Source organism: Rattus norvegicus, chromosome 4, assembly GCF_021556685.1.
Source record: "Rattus norvegicus strain SHRSP/BbbUtx chromosome 4, alternate assembly SHRSP_T2T, whole genome shotgun sequence".
In the NCBI taxonomy this organism is placed as follows: domain Eukaryota; kingdom Metazoa; phylum Chordata; class Mammalia; order Rodentia; family Muridae; genus Rattus; species Rattus norvegicus.
The window spans coordinates 141053307-141072194 of record NC_141537.1 but is presented as its reverse complement, the minus strand read 5'-3'; the positions used below and the strand labels follow the sequence as shown (position 1 = coordinate 141072194).

Here is an 18888-nt window from a genome sequence, read left to right as displayed (position 1 = left end):
TGTTTAGGCTATTGAATAGAGAATAGGTTTAATACCACAGTGGATTCCAAAGCAAGGCCCCCAGTATATTACCATCAGTAATCCCTAAAGACTTGTTAAAAGGACAGACTTTTTTTTTTCTTTTTCTTTTTCCTTTTTCTTTTTTTCGGAGCTGGGGACCGAACCCAGGGCCTTGCGCTTCCTAGGCAAGCGCTCTACCGCTGAGCTAAATCCCCAACCCCAAAAGGACAGACTCTTAAACACAGCCTCAGTCCTAGTGAAATCAAATCCTGCTGTGGGAGTTGAGCCCAGAGATCTACATGTTAACAAGTCCTTCAGGGGATTCCTACAGAGTCAAGTTAGGAATCAGAGACTTTGGGGGATGGCAGTAGAAAGACCCCTTAGGAAGCCATGGCCATCTTCCAGAAATAAGGACAATATAAAGTCATACAGAAGATGTAGAGATCAGATCAGACACAGATACATATAGTTTCCATTTATTGGAATCACTGGGAAAACCTGATAAGGGACTGGATGTAGAGATGGAGGAGAGCATGTAATCCTTGGGTTCGTAATGGGAGAGGCTATAGCTCTGACAACGTTTTTCTTCCCGCCAGCCATAAAATTAAAGATCCAGAAGCCCAACTCTGAGACCAATGAGGGTCAGATGACTTTTTTATAAAAACACCATCCACTAAGGAGTTTTGTTTCCTTGTCATCTTGAAGCCTTAATTTTTTCCAAATATAAAATAGGTATTAATGCTATTCTTAGGAGAGATATACTAAGAATATGAACTTATATCATGAGCATTAAGTGCCATGCAAATCAAGTTGTTCATGATAGGAGGACTGAGTAGGACACAAATACACATACCATTTCTGTGGACTTCCATTAAACATCAATCTCTTAGTAGTTATCAATACCCCTTATACTGGATTGCCTTTAAATGGCTATACTTACTACTTAGAAAATAGTCTTCCATAAAGAAAAGTTTTAAAAAGAACATCATATCAAGGCTGGGCAAGGCAACTCAGTAGAAGAAAGTCCCAAAAGCAGGCAAAAGAGTCAGAGATACTCCTCATACTCCCACTATTAGGAGTCCCACAAAAACACAGGAATAACAACCTTGCCACTAGAGTCTCTGAGACCTCCTATGAGCCCTGCTTAGTTGATTCTGTGAGCCATGATCTCTTGATGTGCTCAATCCATTTGACTCCTATAATTCTTCCTCTCCATCTTCCACAGAGTTTGCTGTGGGTTTCTGCATTTGCTTCAATCAGCTGCCAGCAGAGTTTTTTCTAATGACTTTTGGGCAAGACACAGACCTATGAATATAACAGAATATAATTAGAAAACATTTTATTTTGTTCCTCTCTGTCTTATGCCTCTGTATTATCCAGCTTCTTGTTTCTAGTCATCCATGCAGTATGAGGCAATAATACAAGTGAAAAGCCTTCACACTGAGATTGGATAAGGCAACATAGCAGGAGAAAAAGTCCCAAGAGCAGGCATATGACTCAAAGATACATCTAGAGTTAGGAGTATCCCCAAAACACCAAGCTAACAGCCACAACCTATGGACAGTGAACCTGTTGCAGCTCCTTGCAGGCCACCCCCAAAATGTCCTCCGATTCCAGTCATCTCTCTCCACACCTTCTCTCTCCATCTTTCCTGCCCACCTGATCTCTCCTGTTCCCATCCCCACCTGCACCAAGTTCATTCACAAAATCTATTCTATTTCCCCTTCCCATGAAAGATCTATGTTCCCCCTTAGAGCTCTCTTTGTTACCTAGCCTCTTTTACTCATTGGATTGTAGTATTGCCACTTTAGCTTCTATGAGTCCATGTGGACACCACTTAGACTGTGTTCTCCTAGTGCCCTCCATCTCCTGTGACCCCTACAATCTTTCTACCTCCTTTCCAGAAGATTAACTGAGCTCTTAGAGGAAGAATCCAATGGAGACCTCCAGTGTAAAGTCTCTCTTTAAATAATGTCTGGCAGTGAGCCTCTGCATTCGCTTGCTTCCAACTGCTGCAAGAGGAAAACACTTTGATGACAACTAGACAAGGCACTGATCTATGAATCAGTACAACGGAATATCATCAGGAACCATTTCATTGACTTTTTTTAGACTTGTTGTGTTTGGTTCTACCCTAGGTTTCTGGGCTATCTAGTCTCTTGTTCCTGAACATCCAAGCAGTGTGGAGCACAGGTTTCTTCTCATGGTGTGAACATCAAATTAGTCCTGTCATTGGTTGGCCACTTTCACAAAGGTTTTTTTTCTCCATTGCTCTAGCACAACCTGGCAGGAGAGTTTGTAGGTAGAAGGTTTTATGGCTGGGTTTGTGTCTCAGTCTTACCACTGGAAGCCTTCAGATTCCATATCCTCTATTTATAGAAGTCCTTGCTAGGATAAGTTTCATAGAATCCTAGGAGTTTCTACTGTACTGTTTCCACATCACCCCTCAAATGCCCTCCAATTCCAGTCATCTCTCTCCATACCTTCTCTCTCTATCTCCTCTGCCCACCTGATCTCTCTTGCTTACATCCACATCTGCCCCCAGTTCACCCACAAAATCTATTTCAGGGGAAATGGGATTTTCCCTGCAAAACATATTTCCTAAGTATCCCCCTTAGAGTCCTCCTTGTTACTTAGCCTTTTTGAATCTGTGGCTCGTACCATGATTATCATTTACTTGAGAGTGTATATCCGCTTATATGGTTGTCTTCTGGGTCTGGGTTACCTCACTTAGGATGTTTTCTTTTCAAGTTTCATCCATTCTCATGCCTATTTTAGGGTGCCACCTTTTAACAGCTGAGTAATAATATTCCATCACGCAATTGTACCACATTTCCTTTATCCACTGTTTAGTTGAGGGACATTTAGGTTGTTTCCATGTCCTGGCTATTATGAACAATGCTGCTATAAACATAATTGAGCAACAGTCTTTGTGATAGGATGGAGCAACCTTTGAGTTTATGTCCAAGAGTAGTATATTTGGGTTTTGAGGTAGATTGATTCCCAGAGTGCTGAGGAACTGCCATATTGATTTCCACAGTGGTTGTACAAGTTTGCGCTCCCACCAGCAATAGAGGAGTGGTTCCCTTACTCCACATCCTCACTGCCATGAGCTGTCATTTGTGTTATTGATCTTAGTGAGTCTGACTGGCATGGAATCTCAAGTAGTTTTGATTTGCAATTCTCTGATGGCTAATGATATTGAACATTTCTTTAAATGTTTCTCAGCCATTTGAGATTCCTCTTTTGAGAATTCTCTGTTTAGAATCTGAATTCCATTTTTAAATTGGATTATTTGGTTTATTGATATCTAATCTCTTGAGCTACGTTTATTTTGGATATTAACCCTCACTAAGATATTGCTTTGAGGTTTTGTCCATTTAATGTGATGTTGGCTATAAACTTCCTGCAAATTGCTTTTAATTATATTTATGTATGTTTGTTGTATTTCTACTCTTTCTTTCCAAGACTTCTATCATGAAGGGGCATTGCATTTTGTCACATGCTTTTTTTTTTAATTTTGCATCTAATGAGATGGCCATGTGTTTTTTGTTATTTGTTTTGTTGTTGTTGTTGTGGTGGAGGTGGTGGTGGTGGTGGTGGTGGTTTTCCTTTCAGTTTGATTATGGTGAATTACATTGACTGATTTTCATGTGTTGGACCATCCCTGCATCTTCGGGATGAAACCTACTTGATTGAGGTCAATGATTTTGTTGTGTTCTTGGATTCAGTTTGCAAGTAATTTATTGAGTATTTTTCCATCAATGTCCATGGTGTACAGAAGATTTGTCTGTAATTCACTTTCTTTGTTGAATCTTTTTGGAGTTAGGGTATCAGGGTGACTGTGGCCACAAATTATTCTACAAAATAGAGAGAAAAGGAACATTGCCAAATTTATTTCATGAGACTTGGCTCTGAATTTTAAAGAAGAGAAAAATGGATGCAACATGAAACCAAGAGAGTGTTAAATTTAATCTCAGGCAATGCTAGCACTGAGTATTGAACTTTTCCCAATGTAAGTCTCAGAGTTTCTTTTCAGAAGGAGACTTGCCCCAAGAAAATATGCTAGATATTTACCTAAATTTACTAATAAATACTTGGGGAATGAAATGAGGTTGTTTTCCATAAGTCAATTGTGTGTGGCTCACCGTCAAAACCATAATAAGGTCGGGTGGAAGGCAAGAGACCTTTGAGAATAGGGGAGTATAAGTTTTTGCTTATTAAGGATTCAACATTTCAAGGTTTTTGAAACCTAGAGCATATTAATTACCTCCAACTCTGAGTAGTCACTTCTAAACACATAAACTTGCCTGTACCTCACAATTACAAAAATATAACAGCTCCTTCCTGCACCAATCATGTTTTAATTTTTCTGATTTTATACTTTTGCAATAACATGTATGTTTTATGGAACAATTAAAGAATAAATTAGTATACAGTTGGCCCTCTGTATGCATTGGTTCTACATCCACAGATACACTCTACCACGACTTCCACTTGAATATTTACACTTTCTTATGTTTGTGTGTGTGTGCATGTACACCACGCACACACACACACACACACACACACACACACACACACACACACACGCACACACACACCTGCCATGTTCAAGATAAATAAAAAATTTTCCAAATACTGTTAATTTATATTGGGCTTCCCCCACCATTTTGATCTCTCTCTCTCTCTCTCTCTCTCTCTCTCTCTCTCTCTGTGTGAATGTGTGTGTCTCTCTGCCTCTCTCTCATTCTCTGCCCCTTCTCCTCTCTCCATCATATCCCACTCTCCTAGACTTTTCCAATTAGATATGCTGGTCTAGGAGCTTACTTTCACTTCTACGGTGCTGGAAATAGAAAGGCAGACCATCATGCCTCATTCACTTTTTAAAAAGCATTATTTCTGGGACTCAAACTGAGGTGATCATGTTTATTGGTCAAGAGCATGAGCAGATGAGCTCTTGCCACAACCTAATTGGCAGACTATTCACTTGTTATTTCCTACTCCAGTACTTTTTTAAAGTTTTCCTACTAGCAAATCCTTTTCACTTGAGAATTGTGCATAATGTCAGGTATACAGGTGTATAAAACATAAGTATAGAAACAAAACACTTACTGATACTAACTCATAAAGAATTTTATTCTAAAACAATTCTTTGATAAACACATAACTTTATCACTTATTAAAGGTGAATTGAATTTTATACGTCCATTTATTTTTACATAATAATTAAAACAGATGGGTATTTAATACTGCAGAATATAGAACATATTTCACATTTATCAGAATTAATCCACATTTGATTATACGGTTATCAGTGCTCAAAATGACTTTGCATAAATACATAATATAAAATGATGGAAGAATGATTCAAGACATTTTAGAAATTGTTGGGAATTCTGTGTTAATCCCAAGCCAACATTTACTGAATGGAGCATGTTTGTGTGCATGTGCGTGTGTGTGTGTGCGTGTGTGTGTGTGTGTGTGTGTGTGTGTGTGTGTATATGTGTGTGTGTCTGTGTCTGTGTTTTCAACCAGATTAGAGAATATCCATCAAATGACTCAAGCTTGAGTGCAGCCTGTAATATCAGAGACTAGAGTTGATAGGTTTGTAAAGACTTTGTGATCTCTCTCAATGTATCTGTATAGTAGCCAAGATGCTATGGGGTCCTACAGTAAAGCTGTGTAGAATCAAGCATCACAATGCAATGCAAAAGTGCATTAGTTTGGTACATTGTTGAAGAATGACGGTAGAAAAGTATCAAGGCTTTGGTTGCTGTAATTAATCACTTATATCTCTAGAAGAGGAGAAAACTTGGTGTGTACTGTCAAAACACTGTGGTCCATGTCAAATATTAATGACAGTATTTCAGGGCATCTGCTGGTCTCATGGATGGTGTGATGCTGTGCACAGAGTAATGTGTGCACATCGTGTTGTGTGTTCATAATCAAGGCAGCACTGACATCGTACAATACAAACCAGGTGAGATCTGCCAGGATCACCTCAGATTCATTTCACATTGGATTTGAATGACTTTTTGATACTGTGCATTCGCAAAGATTTTACCATTGCAAAAAGAAGTTCCAACTCCAAGTTAGTTATGTAGCCCCATTAATGGTTAGCAATCTAAAACCTAAAAAATAAAATGAAAAAAATTTATGAGATATTATGATCAAGTATATGAGATGATATGCCCAGGCTATATATATGCAAACACTATGCCATTTTAGAGAAGGAAATTGAATATATGTTCAATATGAAATTCAGAGAATTTAAGACTAATCTCTCTGGATGCTAAGGCATGGCTGTCTTAAAGATCTGTCATGAAACTGACTATTTTTTTCATATTATTATGGACATATATGCACTGGTCAACTTTGAATTACTGAAACAAAATCCTGGAAATGGCTTATATGGAAAAGAGGTTTACTTAGGGTTTCTGAATTTCCAGCCTGTGACCTCTTGGTCATGTTGCTTTGGGTGGCACAGTACAATGAATGCACAATGCTTTCAGGAGTACTGATACACACTAATTACTGTATAAACATATGGTAGAGGGGACAGGTTGTTTCATGAAGGCCAGGATGCAAAGAGGGGAAGAGGAAAAGTCTAGAATCCTAATATCTGTCTTTACACTTGTGCATCCCTTAATCCCAATAACTGAGCTTCATTTCAACAGGCTCCAGCCCCTCAAATTCCATAGGTGAGAACCAAGCCTATATGCATAGCCTATAGGGAACATTCCAAAGTCAAAGTAGGACAGATACAGTGCTGTATATTAGACAGGGTACCAACTGAGAAGATTCAGAAGTGCAGACTGGTTTACAAGCAATCGCCATGTGCTTTGGGGGGATTGTCGGTCTAGTCTCGGGACAGTATTAAGGGACATGATGAAGCAGCACAAAGTGAGCCCCAGTGGGTATCAGTTTAGCTTTATCCATGGCACAGGAGCCAGTGCTTTTAAAATCAGAATCCAGAATGATCCCAAGTCTAAGTGCCAAGGGCACAACACTGGAGGCACCAGTCATCATCCAGGAAGGAAATTTGGTATCATCGATCCACGTTTTGATTTTAATCATAAATATCCCCCAAATTGTTGACAATTAAGGAGTTTTCAGTTGGACTCATACCATGTGGTGTGCTTGGTTTGTTCGTTTTAGAGACATTGTAACTCTACAGACTACCAAAAAGGAAATATTGACAGCAATCCAGCCACAAGACCTTTGACTTACCATCTGTCCTGCTGTAAGATGTGATGGGAAATGGTATTACAGAACTTGTGGGAATGGCCAACCAATCAATATCTGCTTTAAATTGAAGGCAACTCCACAAGAAAGGGCCCATGCCCTACACTGCTTGGATGGCCAGGAACTGGAGACTGAATGGGGTAGAACCAAACATGACTGGTGTTAAAATAAATTAATGTAGTAATTCCTAATGATACTCTGTTGTACTCATAGATCAGTGCCTTGTCCGGTTGTCATCAGAGATGACATCGGATGGGGCTGAATGCAGAGACCCTCAATCAGACATTGTGTGGAAAGAGAGTCTAAATTGAAGGTGTCCATCAGGTTCCCTATGAGCTTGGGGAATCTTGGTGAAAAGGGGACAGAAAGATTGTAGGAGTCAAAGGGGATGGAGTATACCAGGAGAACATAGCTTACTGAATCAACTAGGCAGGATGCATAGGAGCTCACAGAAACCAGGTGGCAAGCACAGGGTCCAGGTCCTAGGCATATGATTTATGGGTGTTAGCTTGTTTTTGTGGGGCTTCCAACAGCTGCAGTGGGTGTATCTTTGACTCTTCGACCTGCTCTTGGGATTCTTTTTCTCCTGTTGGGTTACCTCATTCAGTTCTGATGCGAGTGCTTTTGCTTTCTCTCGTTGTAATTTGTTTTCTCCTGTTTGGATGTTGTCCCTTGGAGGCCTGCTCTTTTTGAAGGGAGATAGAGAGTGGATCCTGGGGAGACAGAAACTGAGGGAATGGAGCTGAGAGTGCATGGAGGAAAGAAAAACTGAGGTCAGGGTGTATTGTTTGATATTTCAATTAAAAATAATAATAAAAGTCAATTGGCATAGGACAATCCAAATGATAGGCAGAGTAGTGAAGAGTAAGACAAATTATATCATTTTGCTTAGGAGTAAAAAGATTCTGGGGATATAAGACTTTGACTTGAAAAACTTTTTGTTAAATTTTATTTATTTATCTCCCCCCTCCCCCTATGCCAATGTGCTTGCCATAGTGTGCATGAGGATGTGGGGGTGAGAAGACAACAGCATGAGCCACTTCTCTCCTTTCTCCCTTTCCCATGAGGAACCCTAGGGATTAAACTCAGGTTGTCGAGTTTAGTGGCAGGAACATTTGTCTGCTGAAGCTTCTCAAGAGCTTTAACTTTGAATTTCAAGGACAAGACTCATTGATCACTTTATTAGGGAAGAGGTTCTAGTCCCATCACATGAGCACATATTTTCTCATGAAAACACACACACACACACACACACAGAGAGAGAGAGAGAGAGAGAGAGAGAGAGAGAGAGAGAGAATCAGAAATGTGCTCATCTAATAAAGGTTGTATTCAGCATTTGTTGAGCACTTCTGTTCACTGTTTCATGAAGCACTTTAGATTAATATCCTCATTTAATCTTCACAACTAACTCATAAGAAGGTATAATTATTTCTCCCATTTTTCATGATTCAAAAAGCAAAAGCTTACAATGTTTTAATAGTTGCCAGTGACAGGCCTGATAAGTGGAAGAACCCTAAACTGAGCCTGCACAGCTGGGTTCCGGCACTTGCAATCCTCAGCCCTTCAGAAACCTTGGGAGTAGAAGTGGGTGCCGCTTCAACATTTAAAGGACTGCCCAGGAAAAGGACTGCTCTTATTTTATGGTGATTAGAAATATGTTCAGGTAAGGAGAAAGAGGATGTTGAATTTCTGAACTTTCAAGAATGAAGGAGACTGTTCTAGAAAGTAGGCATTTCCTATGCTCAGGAGGAATTCTCAAGAGAATTCGAGCTCTGCATAACTGATCTAATCTTTAATACCCCCTAACTGCATGTTGCTAATTTTTCCAGTGTTCTCTAAATTAAAAACGAGCTCAATCATGATGACTTACAAAATCAACATTAAGAACACAGTGGAAGGGCAACTTGTTTTATTTTACAATAAAGCTTATAATTTATCATAAATCCCCATGCCTTTTGAATAAATGCTAGTATACCATATGCCCCCTTCAGCTCATGTTTGAGTGCATATTATAAAAGGTCCATAATCCAAAACACTTTATGCATTTTCATGATCACAGAAGGCCGCCTTGCCTTCCATTCACGATTAATTTCTTTTGATGGCTCCCTCTAGATCTTAGAAAATAATTAAAACTAATGAACAATGTGAAATGGCAGTAATGCAAGGAGCATATTGTTTCCTGTCTGGATTCCAAGTTTGATCAAAGGGAAGACGCACTGAGATGCAATGACATTGATGTTCGTACTTTCCTTCCAGGCCACCCACTGAGGCCAAATGACAGCTTCAGGGAAGATTCATGGATTAAGTTTTTTAAATTACTATTTTATTCTTATTCTTATTCTTATTGTCACTTTATAGGATAGACTTTGCAAAAATACATTTAGTAGGAGTAACTGCTGTTTCCACAACAGAGATGGCCGCTAAGCTGTATGTACAGGGCCATGTGTGTGCCTTTGTTTTTCTTACCACTTTCCAGTATTGCAAGTGAAATAAGGTTTTCATTAAATCAGTATGCCTCCTTAGACCCATTATCTAAACCTGTCTGACTGCTGGAGGGGCAAAGGCATTCACAGATGACCGTTTTATCACATTAGCCATGTTTGATGCTGTGCTGTCAACGGATACTGTAAAGAATGTTTTATTCAGAGGTTTCTGTAGTCAAACACTTAACTTCCAGTTAAGTCAGTTGTGTAGGAGGTATGAAGGCCGACTTGGGAGGTGTTTCTGTAATAGTTAACAGGGATGTGGGATTTTAGGAGAACTGACTATTCAGTCATTCACATTTTGTGGTGGTTTTATCTATACAAAGTACTTGACTCTCTCTCTCTCTCTCTCTCTCTCTCTCTCTCTCTCTCTCTCTCTCTCTCTCTCACACACACACACACACACACACACACACACATACTTGACAGTCTATTTGTTCAGCCATGCCATTGGTACATTGATTGTAACTAATCATAATAGAAGTTTTATCGTTTTAAAAACTTTTCTTCCTCAGTTAAAAAAAACAAAACAACACATGTATTGAAGATACAACACAAATAGATTACCTATTTACCCTGGCCACATATGAGAGTTAGATGAACGTGTGTGGGGGTGGGGTGTGTGGGAGGAGTAAGTCATTATTAATTACTCTTATATTTGCATCCTTTCATGAAACCTTGAGTGTTTTTCCCCTATTCCATTTCTCTACTTCCTGTTTATTGACTCCACATGGAAAGAAACCTGAGATGGGCTAGAAGCATTTGTTTAGTAATTGGTGGGAGTTTTGAGGAATTATTAGAGTTCAATCATCCAATTTTGCTACAGTTGTTCACTGACGATTGAAAGCCTGAACTTTAGCAACAGAACCTTCTGATTCTTTGTGGGATGAAATGTTGTGGTTAATTCAGTACTATCCTCTTTAGTTTAGTTTGTTTGTTTTGGCAGAAGGGTGCTGGTGGAAAGTTAGTAAAGCAAACCTAAGTCTAGAAAGTTCTTACTCAGTTGAACTTACACTACTGATCCTGGGCCATCCTCATAAGATGACCACATCTAAAGTGATTGGTGGTAACTCGTGAATGTTTGCTTGATAAGACTGAGAAGCACCTAGGATCCCTTGAGAGGGTTAAAAATATATCATGAAATAGAGCTTTCTACAGCCCAACCCAGCGTGGATGAGTCAAGACTGATGAGAAGTGATTCAAGGCTTGTTTTATGCCATTGGTGAAAGAATAAAAAATACAGCCAAAAAGTCAGAAGTTTAAAAAATGCAACCTCACCCCTAAAAAGCCAAAATACCTCAAATTCCAGACCCTGCCCTCTACCTGTATTAAATGATCATAAAGTTAGATTAAAACTTAGAGAATATACTTGAGAAACAGGAAGCTCCTCCTTGTGATTTTTTTTTTTTTTTTAGAATTTCTCTTTTCCTTTTTTTTTTTTTTTTTTTTTTTTTATTAACTTGAGTATTTCTTACATACATTTCGAGTGTTATTCCCTTTCGGGTTTCCGGGCAAACATCCCCCTCCCCCCTCCCCTTCCTTATGGGTGTTCCCCTCCCAACCCTCCCCCCATTGCCGCCCTCCCCCCATAGACTAGTTCACTGTGGGTTCAGTCTTAGCAGGACCCAGGGCTTCCCCTTCCACTGGTGCTCTTACTAGGATATTCATTGCTACCTATGGGGTCAGAGTCCAGGGTCAGTCCATGTATAGTCTTTAGGTAGTGGCTTAGTCCCTGGAAGCTCTGGTTGCTTGGCATTGTTGTACTTTTGGGGTCTCGAGCCCCTTCAAGCTCTTCCAGTTCTTTCTCTGATTCCTTCAATAGGGGACCTATTCTCAGTTCAGTGGTTTGCTGCTGGCATTCGCCTCTATATTTGCTGTATTCTGGCTGTGTCTCTCAGGAGCGATCTACATCCGGCTCCTGTCGGTCTGCACTTCTTTGCTTCATCCATCTTGTCTAATTGGGTGGCTGTATATGTATGGGCCACATGTGGGGCAGGCTCTGAATGGGTGTTCCTTCAGTCTCTGTTTTAATCTTTGCCTCTCCCTTCCCTGCCAAGGGTATTCTTTTTCCTCATTTAAAGAAGGAGTGAAGCATTCACATTTTGATCATCCGTCTTGAGTTTCGTTTGTTCTAGGGATCTAGGGTAATTCAAGCATTTGGGCTAATAGCCACTTATCAATGAGTGCATACCATGTATGTCTTTCTGTGATTGGGTTAGCTCACTCAGGATGATATTTTCCAGTTCCAACCATTTGCCTACGAATTTCATAAACTCGTTGTTTTTGATAGCTGAGTAATATTCCATTGTGTAGATGTACCACATTTTCTGTATCCATTCCTCTGTTGAAGGGCATCTGGGTTCTTTCCAGCTTCTGGCTATTATAAATAAAGCTGCGATGAACATAGTGGAGCACGTGTCTCTTTTATATGTTGAGGCATCTTTTGGGTATATGCCCAAGAGAGGTATAGCTGGATCCTCAGGCAGTTCAATGTCCAATTTTCTGAGGAACCTCCAGACTGATTTCCAGAATGGTTTTACCAGTCTGCAATCCCACCAACAATGGAGGAGTGTTCCTCTTTCTCCACATCCTCGCCAGCATCTGCTGTCACCTGAGTTTTTGATCTTAGCCAATCGCACTGGTGTGAGGTGAAATCTCAGGGTTGTTTTGATTTGCATTTCCCTTATGACTAAAGATGTTGAACATTTCTTTAGGTGTTTCTCAGCCATTCGGCATTCCTCAGCTGTGAATTCTTTGTTTAGCTCTGAACCCCATTTTTTAATAGGGTTATTTGTTTCCCTGCGGTCTAACTTCTTGAGTTCTTTGTATATTTTGGAAATAAGGCCTCTATCTGTTGTAGGATTGGTAAAGATCTTTTCCCAATCTGTTGGTTGCCGTTTTGTCCTAACCACAGTGTCCTTTGCCTTACAGAAGCTTTGCAGTTTTATGAGATCCCATTTGTCGATTCTTGATCTTAGAGCATAAGCCATTGGTGTTTTGTTCAGGAAATTTTTTCCAGTGCCCATGTGTTCCAGATGCTTCCCTAGTTTTTCTTCTATTAGTTTGAGTGTGTCTGGTTTGATGTGGAGGTCCTTGATCCACTTGGACTTAAGCTTTGTACAGGGTGATAAGGATGGATCGATCTGCATTCTTCTACATGTTGCCCTCCAGTTGAACCAGCACCATTTGCTGAAAATACTATCTTTTTTCCATTGGATGGTTTTGGCTCCTTTGTCAAAAATCAAGTGACCATAGGTGTGTGGGTTCATTTCTGGGTCTTCAATTCTATTCCATTGGTCTATCTGTCTGTCTCTGTACCAATACCATGCAGTTTTTATCACTATTGCTCTGTAATACTGCTTGAGTTCAGGGATAGTGATTCCCCCTGAAGTCCTTTTATTGTTGAGGATAGCTTTAGCTATCCTGGGTTTTTTGTTATTCCAGATGAATTTGCAAATTGTTCTGTCTAACTCTTTGAAGAATTGGATTGGTATTTTGATGGGGATTGCATTGAATCTGTAGATTGCTTTTGGTAAAATGGCCATTTTTACCATATTAATCCTGCCAATCCATGAGCATGGGAGATCTTTCCACCTTCTGAGGTCTTCTTCAATTTCTTTCCTCAGTGTCTTGAAGTTCTTATTGTACAGATCTTTTACTTGCTTGGTTAAAGTCACACCGAGGTACTTTATATTATTTGGGTCTATTATGAAGGGTGTCGTTTCCCTAATTTCTTTCTCGGCTTGTTTCTCTTTTGTATAGAGGAAGCCAACTGATTTATTTGAGTTAATTTTATACCCAGCCACTTTGCTGAAGTTGTTTATCAGCTTTAGTAGTTCTCTGGTGGAACTTTTGGGATCACTTAAATATACTATCATGTCATCTGCAAATAGTGATATTTTGACCTCTTCTTTTCCGATCTGTATCCCTTTGATCTCCTTTTGTTGTCTGATTGCTCTGGCTAGAACTTCAAGAACTATATTGAATAAGTAGGGAGAGAGTGGGCAGCCTTGTCTAGTCCCTGATTTTAGTGGGATTGCTTCAAGTTTCTCTCCATTTAGTTTAATGTTAGCAACTGGTTTGCTGTATATGGCTTTTACTATGTTTAGGTATGGGCCTTGAATTCCTATTCTTTCCAGGACTTTTATCATGAAGGGGTGTTGAATTTTGTCAAATGCTTTCTCAGCATCTAATGAAATGATCATGTGGTTCTGTTCTTTCAGTTTGTTTATATAATGGATCACGTTGATGGTTTTCCGTATATTAAACCATCCCTGCATGCCTGGGATGAAGCCTACTTGATCATGGTGGATGATTGTTTTGATGTGCTCTTGAATTCGGTTTGCCAGAATTTTATTGAGTATTTTTGCGTCGATATTCATAAGGGAAATTGGTCTGAAGTTCTCTTTCTTTGTTGTGTCTTTGTGTGGTTTAGGTATAAGAGTAATTGTGGCTTCATAGAAGGAATTCGGTAGGGCTCCATCTGTTTCAATTTTGTGGAATAGTTTGGATAATATTGGTATGAGGTCTTCTATGAAGGTTTGGTAGAATTCTGCACTAAACCCGTCTGGACCTGGGCTCTTTTTGGTTGGGAGACCTTTAATGACTGCTTCTATTTCCTTAGGAGTTATGGGGTTGTTTAACTGGTTAATCTGTTCCTGATTTAACTTCGATACCTGGTATCTGTCTAGGAAATTGTCCATTTCCTGAAGATTTTCAAATTTTGTTGAATATAGGTTTTTATAGTAAGATCTGATAATTTTTTGAATTTCCTCCGAATCTGTAGTTATGTCTCCCTTTTCATTTCTGATTTTGTTAATTTGGATGCACTCTCTGTGTCCTTCGTTAGTCTGCCCAAGGGTTTATCTATCTTGTTGATTTTCTCAAAGAACCAACTTTTGGTTCTGTTGATTCTTTCTATGGTCCTTTTTGTTTCTACTTGGTTGATTTCAGCTCTGAGTTTGATTATTTCCTGCCTTCTACTCCTCCTGGGTATATTTGCTTCTTTTTGTTCTAGAGCTTTTAGGTGTGCTGTCAAGCTGCTGACATATGCTCTTTCCTGTTTCTTTCTGCAGGCACTCAGCGCTATGAGTTTTCCTCTTAGCACAGCTTTCATTGTGTCCCATAAGTTTGGGTATGTTGTACCTTCATTTTCATTAAATTCTAAAAAGTTTTTAATTTCTTTCTTTATTTCTTCCTTGACCAGGTTATCATTGAGTAGAGCATTGTTCAATTTCCACGTATATGTGGGCATTCTTCCCTTATTGTTATTGAAGACCAGTTTTAGGCCGTGGTGGTCCGATAGCACGCATGGGATTATTTCTATCTTTCTGTACCTGTTGAGGCCCGTTTTTTGACCAATTATATGGTCAATTTTGGAGAAAGTACCATGAGGAGCTGAGAAGAAGGTATATCCTTTTGCTTTAGGATAGAATGTTCTATAAATATCCGTTAAGTCCATTTGGCTCATGACTTCTCTTAGTCTGTCTACATCACTGTTTAATTTCTGTTTCCATGATCTGTCCATTGATGAGAGTGGGGTGTTGAAATCTCCCACTATTATTGTGTGAGGTGCAATGTGTGTTTTGAGCTTTAGTAAGGTTTCTTTTACATATGTAGGTGCCCTTGTATTTGGGGCATAGATATTTAGGATTGAGAGTTCATCTTGGTGGATTTTTCCTTTGATGAATATGAAGTGTCCTTCCTTATCTTTTTTGATGACTTTTAGTTGGAAATTGATTTTATTTGATATTAGAATGGCTAGTCCAGCTTGCTTCTTCTGACCATTTGCTTGGAAAGTTGTTTTCCAGCCTTTCACTCTGAGGTAGTGTCTGTCTTTGTCTCTGAGGTGTGTTTCCTGTAGGCAGCAGAATGCAGGGTCCTCGTTGCGTATCCAGTTTGTTAATCTATGTCTTTTTATTGGGGAGTTGAGGCCATTGATATTGAGAGATATTAAGGAATAGTGATTATTGCTTCCCATTATATTCATATTTGATGTGAGGTTATGTTTGTGTGCTTTCATTCTCTTTGTTTTGTTGCCAAGACGATTAGTTTCTTGCTTCTTCTAGGGTATAGCTTGCCTCCTTATGTTGGGCTTTACCATTTATTATCCTTTGTAGTGCTGGATTTGTAGAAAGATATTGTGTAAATTTGGTTTTGTCATGGAATATCTTGGTTTCTCCATCAATGTTAATTGAGAGTTTTGCTGGATACAGTAATCTGGGCTGGCATTTGTGTTCTCTTAGGGTCTGTATAACATCAGTCCAGGATCTTCTGGCCTTCATAGTTTCTGGCGAGAAGTCTGGTGTGATTCTGATAGGTCTCCCTTTATATGTTACTTGACCTTTTTCCCTTACTGCTTTTAATATTCTTTCTTTATTTTGTGCGTTTGGTGTTTTGACAATTATGTGACGGGAGGTGTTTCTTTTCTGGTCCAATCTATTTGGAGTTCTGTAGGCTTCCTGTATGTCTATGGGTATCTCTTTTTTTAGGTTAGGGAAGTTTTCTTCTATGATTTTGTTGAAGATATTTACTGGTCCTTTGAGCTGGGAGTCTTCACTCTCTTCTATACCTATTATCCTTAGGTTTGATCTTCTCATTGAGTCCTGGATTTCCTGTATGTTTTGGACCAGTAGCTTTTTCCGCTTTACATTATCTTTGACAGTTGAGTCAATGATTTCTATGGAATCTTCTGCTCCTTAGATTCTCTCTTCCATCTCTTGTATTCTGTTGGTGAAGCTTGTATCTACAGCTCCTTGTCTCTTCTTTTGGTTTTCTATATCCAGGGTTGTTTCCATGTGTTCTTTCTTGATTGCTTCTATTTCCATTTTTAATTCCTTCAACTGTTTGATTGTGTTTTCCTGGAATTCTTTCAGGGATTTTTGCGATTCCTCTCTGTAGGCTTTTACTTGTTTATTAATGTTTTCCTGTGCTTCCCTAAGTGTGTTCAGGTCTTTCCTGAAGTCCTCCAGCATCATGATCAAATATGATTTTGAAACTAGATCTTGCTTTTCTGGTGTGTTTGGATATTCCATGTTTGTTTTGGTGGGAGAATTGGGCTCCGATGATGGCATGTAGTCTTGGTTTCTGTTGCTTGGGTTCCTGCGCTTGCCTCTCGCCATCAGATTATCTCTAGTGTTACTTTGTTCTGCTATTTCTGACAGTGGCTAGACTGTCCTATAAGCCTGTGTGTCAGGAGTGCTGTAGACCTGTTTTCCTCTCTTTCAGTCAGTTATGGGGACAGAGTGTTCTGCTTTCGGGCGTGTAGTTTTTCCTCTCTACAGGTCTTCAGCTGTTCCTGTGGGCCTGTGTCTTGAGTTCACCAGGCAGCTTTCTTGCAGCAGAAAATTTGGTCTTACCTGTGGTCCCGAGGCTCAAGTTCGCTCGTGGGGTGCTGCCCAGGGGCTCTCTGCAGCGGCAGCAACCAGGAAGACCTGTGCCGCCCCTTCCGGGAGCTTCAGTGCACCAGGGTTCCAGATGGTCTTTGGCTTTTTCCTCTGGCGTCCGAGATGTGTGTGCAGGGAGCAGTCTCTTCTGGTTTCCCAGGCCTGTCTGCCTCTCTGAAGGTTTAGCTCTCCCTCCCACGGGATTTGGGTGCAGAGAACTGTTTATCCGGTCTGTTTCCTTCAGGGTCCGGCGGTGTCTGTGGCAGGGGTCCTGCAGCTCCTGGGCCCTCCCCCACGGGAGCCCAGAGGCCTTATACAGTTTCCTCTTGGGCCAGGGATGTGGGCAGGGGTGAGCAGTGTTGGTGGTCTCTTCCGCTCTGCAGCCTCAGGAGTGCCCACCTGACCAGGCGGTTGGGTCTCTCTCTCACCGGGTCTGGGAGCAGAGAGCTGCTGCGGGCCGGGATCCGCGGGTCGTGATTTTTCATTAGTATTCTCGACCCTTTCCAATGACACCATCCCTGCCCCCTCAGGTTGTGGTTTCTCCCTTTAAATACCCTTTCTCCCAGCCTTTCAGGGTCGAACTCCACTGCCCCTGCGTGGGATACGAGTCTTGACCCCAGTGCACTGGTTCCCGTTAATAAACCTCATGTGATTACAGCAAGGACGGTCTCTCGTGAGTTCTTGGGGGGTCGTGTCATCCCGAGACTTGAGCGTGGGTCTCCCGGCTCCGGGGGTCTTTCATTGGGATTTATGTATTGTTTTAGTTTTAAATGTAGATCTATCTAAGAAATCATAATGGTGATTGAACCCAGTAGTATAGCAGCTTATTTAATTGAAAACACTCCAACACATTTACAAAATGTTTTTCACCAAATTCACCACAATTTTCTTTTGTTTTTTCAAAATAGATGACCCAGTGTTCCTAACTCCAATACTTGATTTTTCCCTTTCTTACTCATTGAGTCACTTGAATTGAAGGTTTCATTTTTTTCCTGAAAATTCCATAGATAACTCTAGAAGGTTGAAACAAGATATTTTGCCTTAGCAGTACAAATTCTCCTTGGAATTTCTTTAAAACTCATCTGCTATCCAAGAGCACTGCAGGTGGTTTGCATAACCACACAGGGTGAAATCCATTTCCAGATGTCCAACCCAGTGGGGCTTCTGTAGTGTTACAGAGGCGAAGGACTAGAGTTTGTAAGAACAGAGAAAAGGCTGATTTCTGAGTATTTCTAAACTGAAGATATTTTCCTCCAAGAAAGAAACAGAAGGAGCCTGATACAGACACAGACACATAAATGTGAACTCACTTCAAAACCAATTCTTCGTAGAAATCCATCTGTTGTTGAGGTTTACATGAAAGAAATGGGAAACATTATGGTGTGTCTAAATTGAAAACCAAGATGTTTTTAGCCTCTTGGTGCATTCACTTTCCTAATGGGCCTTGCAATTTGACATCAGAATATAATCTTCTGTCAACTGAAGACCATAGAAAGGCGTATTGACTGTTGTAGTGTTCTATTCAGACTTCTACCGTGACCCTTTGTAGTTTACTGCCCATGTCTTTGAAGAGATAGGATGGAGCAATGGTTAACTGTGCTACATTCATTGAGAACTCTTCTATATTATCTATTTCACGGAATGGATTATCCCTAGAAGTTCTTGTGGTTAAAATTTAATCCTCAGTGCAGCTATGTGATGTAGTAAGATCTTTAAGAGATGGCTCTGAGTAGAAAGTAATTAAGCTGTGAGAATAATAATACTGATTTCTT

General features: G+C 40.1%; 1 long non-coding RNA gene across 1 annotated transcript; it reads right to left on the bottom strand.

Moving 5' to 3' along the window:
• Positions 1-460: 460 nt before the first annotated feature.
• On the bottom strand, positions 461-7379 carry LOC134486621 (uncharacterized). Its single transcript, XR_015686112.1, has 3 exons — positions 7234-7379; positions 6068-6134; positions 461-1305 (listed from the first exon to the last, which is right to left on the bottom strand). It is a non-coding gene; the product is annotated as an uncharacterized LOC134486621 (long non-coding RNA).
• Positions 7380-18888: the final 11509 nt, after the last annotated feature.